Source organism: Nicotiana attenuata, unplaced genomic scaffold (genome assembly GCF_001879085.1).
Source record: "Nicotiana attenuata strain UT unplaced genomic scaffold, NIATTr2, whole genome shotgun sequence".
Classification (NCBI taxonomy): domain Eukaryota; kingdom Viridiplantae; phylum Streptophyta; class Magnoliopsida; order Solanales; family Solanaceae; genus Nicotiana; species Nicotiana attenuata.
Window position 1 is genome coordinate 1,675,129 of NW_017670241.1, and position 10,938 is coordinate 1,686,066.

Genomic DNA, 10,938 nt, shown 5'->3' on the forward strand with positions numbered 1-10,938 from the left:
GTATTTAATTTAAAATGAAGAAATTTGACTACACTAAGAATTCTAGCACTTCTTTTAGCTGCAATTAATAACACAGTTAATTCTCCAGCAATGGCACCAAAATTTGATCGCGCCCAACTATGCCTTGTAAAAAGGACTAAGTGGTCGTTGCAAATATACTCCGGTTAACAAGTCCGGAGTAGAATCCCACAGGAAACTAACCTATTAAGCACAACTATTAGACTCGCACAAATTCACGCAGTCAATCTTCATAAATATTTAAATAACAAATTGGATGTTTACTAACAAAATATCACGTAATGAAAATGCAGTAACTAACTACGAACAGGTTGTAGACAAGAATTGGAATGCTCCAAGGTTATGATTTCCCCTATTGTCGGAATCCTTTCCGCTATGTTTTCTATAATTTTTTTGAAGTTTTCTCTAGCGATCATGAGCTCTCTGAGTATCGTAATTCTCTCCCGAGTAACTACCACAATTTACTAGACATATTCTTCCGAATTATGCTAGCTGGCACTAAATACGGCTCACTTGGATCGCAACAAGGTTTCGTTATTCCTAATCTCACCTTTAAACCCTCTGTATTGATCCCTCATATACGTTAGGGGTGATGTTGTTTAACAACTACCTAAATATGCACTCTCTTCTGCGTAATACACACTAAATAGGCACAGTTGATTGAGAGCTTTTCAACCAACCACAATATAAACGTAGTTGAACAAATAAAGAAAAACTACGACAAATCTATATTAACGTAATAGGAAAATCATCCTCCAATAGGTTCGATCAAAACCCTAGATTAGGAGTTTAGCTACTCATACTCATAGTAACAATATCCCAAGTATTTTGCATAAATAAATTACAAAATAAAGATGAAGGAATGTAGAAATCGATGATTCTATCTGCAACGGGTGTTCCACGAGCTATTCTTGCCTCCGGTCGCAAAAACTCCTCCAAAAGTTGTGTTTAATGTCTATTTATATGCGTAGGGAAAGACCTAAACGACATAGGCCAAGTCCTAGTCAGACCAGAAGATGAAATAAACCTTCAAAATCCGGAGTACGCGCGCCTCAGACCATGCCTCGCGAGGCTCCGCGCAAGATGAACCTCGCCTAACACTATGTGGTGCCAGCTCCCACGCGAGCTCGAGCTCGCCTCATCCTTCGCGATGCGTGCTCCTACGCGAGCTAAGAGGCTCACCTCGCCAGCTTCCACGCAAGATCAAAGGGTCGCCTCGCGAGTTTCTTCATCTTTTCACTGCTTAGTTCATTCTTTCTTCTTTTCCACAATTTTCGAGCACACTTTATTCTTTACATATTCCTTTTGCTCTAATTTCATCTCCAATTCACCTACACATAAAATAAACTCCATTACGCGCAAATAAAGTGTAGTTTAACATTAAAGCACATAAAATTTAAGGTAAATAATGTACTAAAATATGAAATTATAGCCACACATAAGTGTTTCTAACGTTTATTTACCAAAAATAACAATTAACAAGTACACTACAATCTGCAAGGCTCCATAGTTCTCAAATATCTTCAAATAGCGTATGGATCATGATTTTTCAATTAGTGCAATTAGCTTTTATAGCATTTGACCAAGAGATTTCACTTTTTTCTACTCTTTCACAATTTCAAAAAGATGACCATTTTTATGTGCATTGCTTCATCGATCAATGTTTTCCCGAGAAATTATATCTGAGAGGCTTGGACATGAAGCTAAAATCCCAAGGCATTCATCGCTACAATTTCAATACACAGTCAACTTCTGTAAGTTAGTGTGTATTCTTGCATCATAATTAATAGAATCCTATCAAGATAACTGTGAGAGTCATGTGCCTTGTGTGCTCTTGTCAAAGGGCATTCTTACAAATTGAATCAAACTCATTAATATAAAATAATGTTTTAGCAAGTGAACCCAAAGCATCCAAAAATATCACCAACAAATATTTTTTGTTGAATTTCTAGCTTTTCAAATTATGATAGGTTAAAAGATGCATGAATTCGCGCTAAATTAATTATTTATAAAGCTTGAACTCCCACACAGAAAAATTAGATATATAAGAACACAATTCTCAGCACACGAGTCTTGTGTGCAAATGCATAAATATATACAGGTGTTTCTTGGAGAATAAGACTCTAAAGTAGTCAATGCTTAAGACTCCTAATGAGATAACAATTATACCAACTCTATACAAATACACTTTAACAATTTCTTACATGACATTATCCTTACATACCCTCTCAAGTTGAGCAGGGTGTGGAACAACTGTCAACTTGCTCTTCAAGTCCAGGAATCGGACCTTGGACAAAGGCTTGGTGAGAGCATCGACCACTTGATCATGAGAACTCATATACCTGACCGACAAGGACTTTCCACAAACCTTGTCACGAACAAAATGAAAATCGATTTTCATATGTTTCTTCCGAGAATGAAAAATGGTATTAGATGTTAAGTAGGTTGCACTAAGATTATCACACCAAAGAATAGGAATAGAGGAGGTGAAGCAACCAATCTCTCGATGGAGGAACTCAACCCATGTCATCTTCGTTGTAGCAGCAGCTAATGCACGATATTCAGCCTCTGTGCTCGTCCGCGATACAGATTTTTACTTCCGAGATGCCCATGAAATCAAATGGGAGCCAAGAAAAATGGTAAATCTAGTGGTGGACTTGCGATCATCAATATCACCTCCCCAATCCGAATCACTATAACCATGAACCAAGGTATAGGATCCATGAGAAAGAAATAAACCATGAGAGGTGGCCTTGACATAGCGGAGAATACATTTGATGGCAACCCAATGAGAATCCAAAAGACAATGCATAAAATGTGATACTTTGTTTACCGCATAGGCTATATCGGGTATAGTATACGTCAAGTACTGTAAAGCTCCAACAGTACTCTTATATAGAGTTTGGTCATGAAATGGAGAACCATCAGTGGTGGAAAGCTTGGATGATGATGAAGTTTGTGTGGAGACAGGACCGCATGACCCCATTTCCACACGATTAAGGAGGTTTGTGACATACTTACCGTGTGACAAATGCAATCCTTCATGTGTCCAGTTAGCTTCAATGCCCAAGAAATAAGATAATTTTCCCAAATCTCTAATAGCAAATTGAGTTTGCAATTTGGAAATGAGAGCTGCAATATGAGCAGAGTTAGAACCTAAAAGTAGAATGTCATCGACATATACTAAATAGAAAAACTTCTCGTCGGCATTCAACATATAGAAGAGAGAACTATCAGTTTTGGATCCCAGAAAGCCTAGAGAAAGAAGCACATCAGCTAAACGTTTATTCCACATGCGTGGAGCTTATTTGAGTCCGTAGAGAGATCGTTTAAGTAAACAAATATGATTTGGATGAGTAGGATCAACAAACCCGAGAGGTTGAGACATATGTATAGTCTCGTCTAAGTACCCATGAAAAAACACATTGAAAATATCTAGCTGAGTGATGTATCACTGGTGATACACGGCCATGGATAGAAACAACCATATTGTAGCCGGCTTAACCACTGCAATAAATGTATCAACAAAATCGATGCTCGGTCATTGATGATATCCTTTTGTCACAAGCCTTGCTTTATAGCGATCCAATAAACCATCCCATTTTAGCTTCGCCTTGAACACCCACTTAAAATCAGTTACATTTTGAGATGGCTATGGTGGAACTAGTTCTCAAGTACCATTTTGAATAAGCGTATTATGCTCATATGACATAGTGCGACGCTAGTGAACATCCTTAATAGCTTGCGAGTAGCAAGAATGTTCCATTATTGTTGACGTTGGAGTCGCAGCTGACACTAAAAATGGCTTCTTTGTCTTCAATGAGCATGTTTGTGCTCTTGTGACCATCTTTTGCAAAGGAGGTGCTGCTGGTTGTAGCGCACTAGTAGTTGAAGTGTCTCCAAAAGCACTAGAGCTCACCGTATCAGTAGATGGAGGATTTTATTCGGCTCGAGTTGGTGACAATAAGTCTACACCATGAGAAACTTCATCATGTGAAAGCTGATCAGTAGCAGTTGTGTGTCCAGGAATAGGATCGACATGTGACGAGAATGTGTGCAGCAGCACAAAAGGTTGCGACAGAGTTGGTTGAATGCTAGAAGGGCCAACCAAAGGCTACAATGGCAATTGAACATTGAGAGGTTCTGATTTTGTATTGGTTATGGGTGGAGGCACCACAATACCCTGTGGAACGAAAGGAAAAACATTTTCATCAAAGATTACATGACGAGAAACGTAGACTTTTGATGAAACTGGGTCAAATCATTTGTACCCTTTGTGCAACCTACTATAACCCAGAAACACACACGATTTGGATCGAGGAGACAATTTATCCTTGGTATAAGGATGAAGCCACAAAAAGTAAAGGCACCCAAAAATACGCAAAAATGAGTAATCTGGATTGGTGTTAAACAATGCATAAAATTGGGTTTTATTTTTTAAACATGGCCTTGGTAGACGATTTATAGCATACGCAGTGGTATCAAATGCGCTTGTCTAAAATTTGTATTTAGCATGATGTAGAAGTGATCGACCAGATTCAACAATATGCCGATGTTTTCGTTTGGCCCAACCATTTTGTTCTGGGGCATATGGACATGAGGAACGCTGCACAATTCCATTATCTCTCAAGTTATTTGTTAAGTCTTGATGCTCTCCTTCCCACTCTTCCTGAAAACTTTTAATGTGACGACGAAAGTATTTTTCAAAAATTTTACGAAATTGCATAAAAATTGAAAAGGCTTCTGATTTTAATTGAAGAAAATAAATCCATGTATATTTGCTGAAGTGATCAAAGAAAATCATCTAATACCTACAACCTTCATTAGAAATAACTGGATCAGGACTCCAAACATCTGAACAAACTAAATATAAAGGCCCGGAGGCTTGAAAACTAGACTCACGAAAAGGAATTTTGTGACTCTTATTAACAACACAAGTAGAACATAAACTAGAAGATTTAAATAAAGGGACAATGACGCTAGTCGATAATGCTTGATGAACTGTAGGATAGGATGTATGAGACAAACGAGCAAGCCAAACCCCAAGGGACGCAGCATAAGAAGTAGGTGAGGATGACTTCAACACAGGAAGAGAATATAATCCGTCTTTATCCTAGCCTGTATGCAGTAATATCCTCGTCGCCAAGTCCTTAATCAAAAAATGGTTATGAACGAATTCAATTGAAACTTGGTTAGACTTAGTAAACGAACTAATAGATAATAAATTTTGAGTAGCATTTGCAACATGTAGGATATCATCAAGAGTGAACTTTTTATTGGAAATAATAACTGAACTTTTACCAACGTGGGAAATTGGAAGTTTTGAACCATTACCTAACGCAACTTCTTCAGGGCCTTGATATTTAGAATAAATACCCAAGTTATTAAGATCAGTTGTGAGATGATGTGTGGTTGCCACTATCCATTAACCAATCTTGAGCAGAAGAGGTTCTTGCTAAATTAGAAACAGGTGGTCCATAAGCGTTGTTGTCATTGTTAATCCTAGGAGATGGACACACGCGTGCACGATGACTTTTACCTTCACAATTGTGGCAAATAATTAAAGACATGGTTGAAACATGAGCAGGAGTAGTATTGGTCTGAGCAAAGTTCTTGAACACCACGAATTTGAGACGATTGGGTGAACCCCTGATTGGAGGAGCGTCCACGACCTCGACCCCCTCGACCTCTACCACGTGCACGGGTGGTAGAAAAGGAACTCTGAGTAAACGTTGTTGTAAGTGCAATGACAGTATGTGCTTTATGCCTTTTTAATTGTCGTTCTTCACTCAACAACAATCCATGCAGTGCATCAAAACTAATATCCTCTTGACGTGTGCAAGAGACCTCGTAAAAGGACGATAGGCAGGTCCTAGTCGAGTAAGAACAAATTCCACCAAAATCATCTTTGGGAATGGGATACTGCAATGTAGCCAACTTATCTGCTATTCCCTTTGCCTTTTGCACATACGATTGAATATTAGCATTATCAGGTTCCAATCGTGCAATTGCATCTTGATGTCACGAATTAGTGGCCTTGATCCTGAAGCATATGCAGCAATGAGTTTTTCCCAAGCTACACGAGCAGTTGCTACTCCAACCAACTGAGGCAGGATGCTTTCTGAAACAGAAGCAACAATCCAACTTGAAACAAGTTGGTACTCACATAGACAAACTGTATAGTCCGGGTTGGGTTTGGTATTGGTATCATCCAGAAATTGTGTTGGCATCGGTTTACTACCATCATTATGATGGTTCAAACCACATGCATATAGCATAGGTGTCAAACCTCCTTTTTCTTTCCCAGAAGGGATAAGGGAGTTTTTTCCAATTTAAGTGACAATCGAAACGGGATTATTTATATTAAATCAGCGTCGCCACTTGAGATAGTTTATGGTGTCCCAAGTCACCGGTTTAAAATCCCGAGTCGAGGAAATTTGTCTCTTATTTATGGTCTGCGAACACAGAAATCTGGGTAAGGAATTCTGTCAACTCGGGAGAAGGTGTTAGGCATTCCCGGGTTCCGTGGTTTTAGCACGGTCGCTTTGATCATACTTGGCTTAATCAAATTATCTAATTTCTCATTTTAGAACCTATGTGCATTTGCCTCTTTTAATTAAAAAATTATCTTAAAATAGGTCACGCGCACGTGTACCCATTCGTTTGGCGCGTCAAAAATCATGCCACGCGAACGTGTCCACAATTACTAACGCTTTATTAATATTAAGAAAATTTAGTAGAAGTTGCGCGAACGCATACTCCGATTTTGTTTTTAGAGTCATAATTATGGCACGCGAACGTATTTACAATCACGACGATACATTAAACGTGCCTAAAGCAAGCTACGAACATTCATTTTTTTAATATCTAAGTTATAATATATGTGAGGGCCATAGTGATCTAATTATGGATGGCACACCTCAATCCATTTTTAAGAATTATACTTAATTAGGCCTAAAGATGTTCTTATTTACAAATGGTTTAAACTCAATATATAACTATTAGTTATAAAAAATTTGGTGTACATGTGCTGGGCCTTTAACTATTTAAGCAGATCCTGGTTTGAGCTTAAACCCAAAACTATTTGAAAGAAAATTGGGGTCAAAATCGAGCCCTGAGGTGAAGCCAGGCAGACGGTCAATTATTTTCAAGTGGGCCAACAGATCCAGGCCCAGTTCTGCACTATTCAAAATAAGCTATTTTGGGGAAATACAGGCTGATGAAGGTTGGGCTCGAGATTGTGCCCAAATGAAGGAAGGGAAATAATTAAAGCCAAATGAACCCAGCCTCGATCCAGGCGGCCCCATTTGGGCCAGCCCTGAACCCCAAACATTTTGGCAAGGATATTTCAAACACTAAGGCCCTAATGAGGCTCAACTAACTATAATTCACACACAACAACATAATTTGCAAATTCTGAAAATCACAACACTAAACAACCATATTCTAAACCTTTAAATCATTGTGTTACTGTAAATGAACCTGGATTATGAAACTACTCATTAACTATACTATTGCATATACAATGGTTCTAATAAGCATGTTGTTGCTATTAATTAGCAGGAGATCAATTTTCTGAGATTCATTCATGGACTAACATTTGATCTACACATACTATCATGCTTAACACTCAAAACATATGGATGTATATTCAACAAACTTTGACAAAGTCCCAAATAATTACAATTACTATGTATAAAAAATTGTTAAAAAACCTATGAATGAACTAAAGCAGCTTAAATGTTTAAACCATACAAGTATACCAACATCTGTATCAACAGTACTTAAGCAAGAACTAAAGCAGTTATAGATTCTAGGTGATGAAGAACAATAGCATAGAAAACATTGAGCTAGATAAATATAGTGAATCCAATTCCAAGTCAGTAGATTACAAGCCCATTTTTATCACTTCGAGCTCATGAAGATACCTAGAAGTCAAGAACAAAAGCAAAAATGGAGTAAGGATTTCAGCATAAGCAGAAAAGTGAGCAAAGCAGCAAGTCAACGGCAATGTTCGGCCTCTTTAGACCATCTTTATACCCAGAAATCCAGAATCCCATGAAAGCTTTAAGTTCTTACTAAAAGAGAAATTAGGGAACAATTCCAACCAATTTTTGATGAAAGTAATGAAGAAACTTTTGTGTATGTTCTAGGGTCTGAATCTCTCTAATTTGTGTGTGAAGGAAAGCGTCTATATATAGCCCTTAAGAGTGCCATGTGCTGTAGAAACATAATGGGAATTATTCCCTCACACAGCATCTTTTTTTAACAAAAATGGGACAGCTGTCAACCTCTAATTGGTTTCAGCATTTTGTGCTGGCCAAATAGGGCCAGCTGCCCCAAATTCTAGAAGCTTCTCATGTAAGAATCCTATTTCCTATTCCCAAATTAACCTCCTAAGTTTTCATTAATTCACTTAAGACCCTAGGAGTTTCTAACAACTTACAAATCATGGCAAACTAAATCAGAGCAAGCAAACAATGGAAAACAAATCAAATAATAAAAAGAAATGCAATTGAATCGAGGGTGTTGAATATCCGAAAATCTGGACTAATCCTAAACACAACTTAACTCTAAGAGACAAACAACAAAAGAAGAACGGATATGGAGCATTTAAATCACTGAATCACAAAACCCTAATATCTAAATTATGCAATTAAAATAAAGGAAACAAAAACAGAAAAGCAAGAAGAACTAGAATAAAATAGAAAATTATGCTAACTCTGACCTAAACAACTAAGAATCTAAATTAATCTAAACTAATATATAACCAAACAAACAAAAACCCAATTAATTCGAGCAAGTAGATAACGACAACTAATTCGAACAAATAAATAACCAAGACAAATTTAGACAAACAGACGGTTAAAATTAAAAGAAAAATCGGAAAACAAACAAAGAACAAAAACCAAAGAGGAAGAGGTGAGGTACTAGCTAACCGGAAAGAGCTTAGTGACTGAATCGAACCAACGAACAAGAGGGCAAAGAACTCGGCGGGGTAAAATGGCTTGGTCAAGAGGCTGTGACTCTCGAAAATAAGCCAAAACTCATATTAATCAAGGATTCTCAACGAGAACGATTGCTTAACACGAGTCTTGAGTCGAATCGAGCTCTGGGAGGCAAAGAGTCGGAATTAGAAGAATTAGGGTTTTTCTTCCAATTCTCAGATCTAAAATTTGAGGAATTTGAGGGTGTTTTTGGGGAAATTCATGATGGATTTAGGAAGAGGAGGGGACAGGGGTTGCATTGTATCAATTTGGGGAGGTTTGGAGCAACTAGGGTTTGGGGTCTGATTCTTAGATCTAGAATTGGAGGATTTGGGTGGGGATTTTGGGGAAGAGGTTTGTGGATTTAGAAAGGGGAGGGAAAGGTGGTTGCCCGGAAAAGATTTCAGGAGGTTTGGAGCACCGGAAACGCCGTGAGGCGATTTATGGTGGGCGGTTGGCGACGGAGACGGCGTAGAGTTTTAGCGCGGGTAGGGTTTGGCTAGGGTTTGGGTGAGAGACTGAAATGAAGGGGTTCGAATGGAGGGGGGGGGGTTGAAAGGTTTCGGACTGTTATATGCTAAGTCAAGGCTAGTTCCCAGTCATTTGATTTGTGATGATCAACGGCTGGGATCATTTTGGGGCAAAACGCGGTCGTTTTTAGGTGGGTGGGGAACTGGACCGGGTAAGGCTGGTCTTGGGCCTGGATTTGGGTCGATTTGGGGAAGGGTTTAGGGCTGATTTGGGGTTAATTTATCCAGCCCAATTTCAAATTAACCCTTTGTTCAATTCCTCTTTTTTATTTTCCTTTTTTTATTCTTTTTTTAAATTAAAAATCCTAAATTAAAATCCTACATTAATCTAAATTGTAAAATTAAGGTAATTATCAAACTATAATATTTATAACAATTAGTTGATCCTAAATTAAAAGAGAAAAATCACTAATCTAAAGTTAAAAGTTTAAAATGTAAAAATGAGCCATTTTTGTGATTTTCATTTTAGTAAAGCAATTAATTAACTAATTAATCCTAAAAACATGGAAACAAAATCTAAATTCAATTAATGGTATTTTTGGTATTTTTTCATGATTTTAATAAAAGTAAACATGCACAGAAATGCAAACAATTAGCAAAAATTCCTACAAAAATCCTATAAATTTGCAAACAATTAGAAAAATCTACTTCTTTAATTTGTAGGAGTATTTCACATAGGGCAAAAATTACGTGCTCATAGCTCCCCCTCTTTGCTCGGAAACACGAAGAGTTTTCGGGCAAAGATAAAGTGAGCGGATACGAGCGATTTTTGCCCGTTTGAATACTCCGTGGTAAGAATTTTTTGAAAGATCTGACCGAACCTTGCTTCCGAGGTTGCCTACATATCCTTGGCTATAAAGGAATCAGGTCAGTGTACTTCTGGAAGTTTTTGTAGCTGGGACTACCGGGAAGCTGTGATTTAACTGTTGCTGCTGCTGCTGCTATTGCTTGCTGAACTCCTTATTACACCGAGTCAAAATGAAAAGAAGCTAGACTAATCTATGATCTATGAGTTAAGAGAATCCTATCTACACATCTTCAAACTTGATCTTGCAGCTTCTGCAGTTCTGTTGTGCATCTTGAACTATTGACTCGCACTCTCGAGGCGAGCTTCTTTCGTTGCTGACTCGAATTAAATTATGAAATGAATTCCCTTGTTTTCCAGGTGGGCGCCTAATGCTGAATACTTTGAAATGGATTCCCTTGTTTTTCCAGGTGGGCGCCTGATTGCCAATACTTGAAATGAATTCCTTTGTTTCTCCAAGTAGGCGCCTGATTGCCAAAACTTGAACTGTATTCCCTTGTTCTCCAGGTGGGCGCCTGATTGCCGAAGCTTGAACTGTATTCCCTTGTTCTCCAGGTGGGCGCCTGATTGCCGAGACTTGAACTGTATTCCCTTATTC

At 38.1% G+C, this 10,938-nt stretch overlaps 1 pseudogene; it reads right to left on the minus strand.

The window, feature by feature from the left end:
* Positions 1 to 2,218: 2,218 nt before the first annotated feature.
* On the minus strand, positions 2,219 to 6,248 carry LOC109236497 (annotated as a pseudogene).
* Positions 6,249 to 10,938: the final 4,690 nt, after the last annotated feature.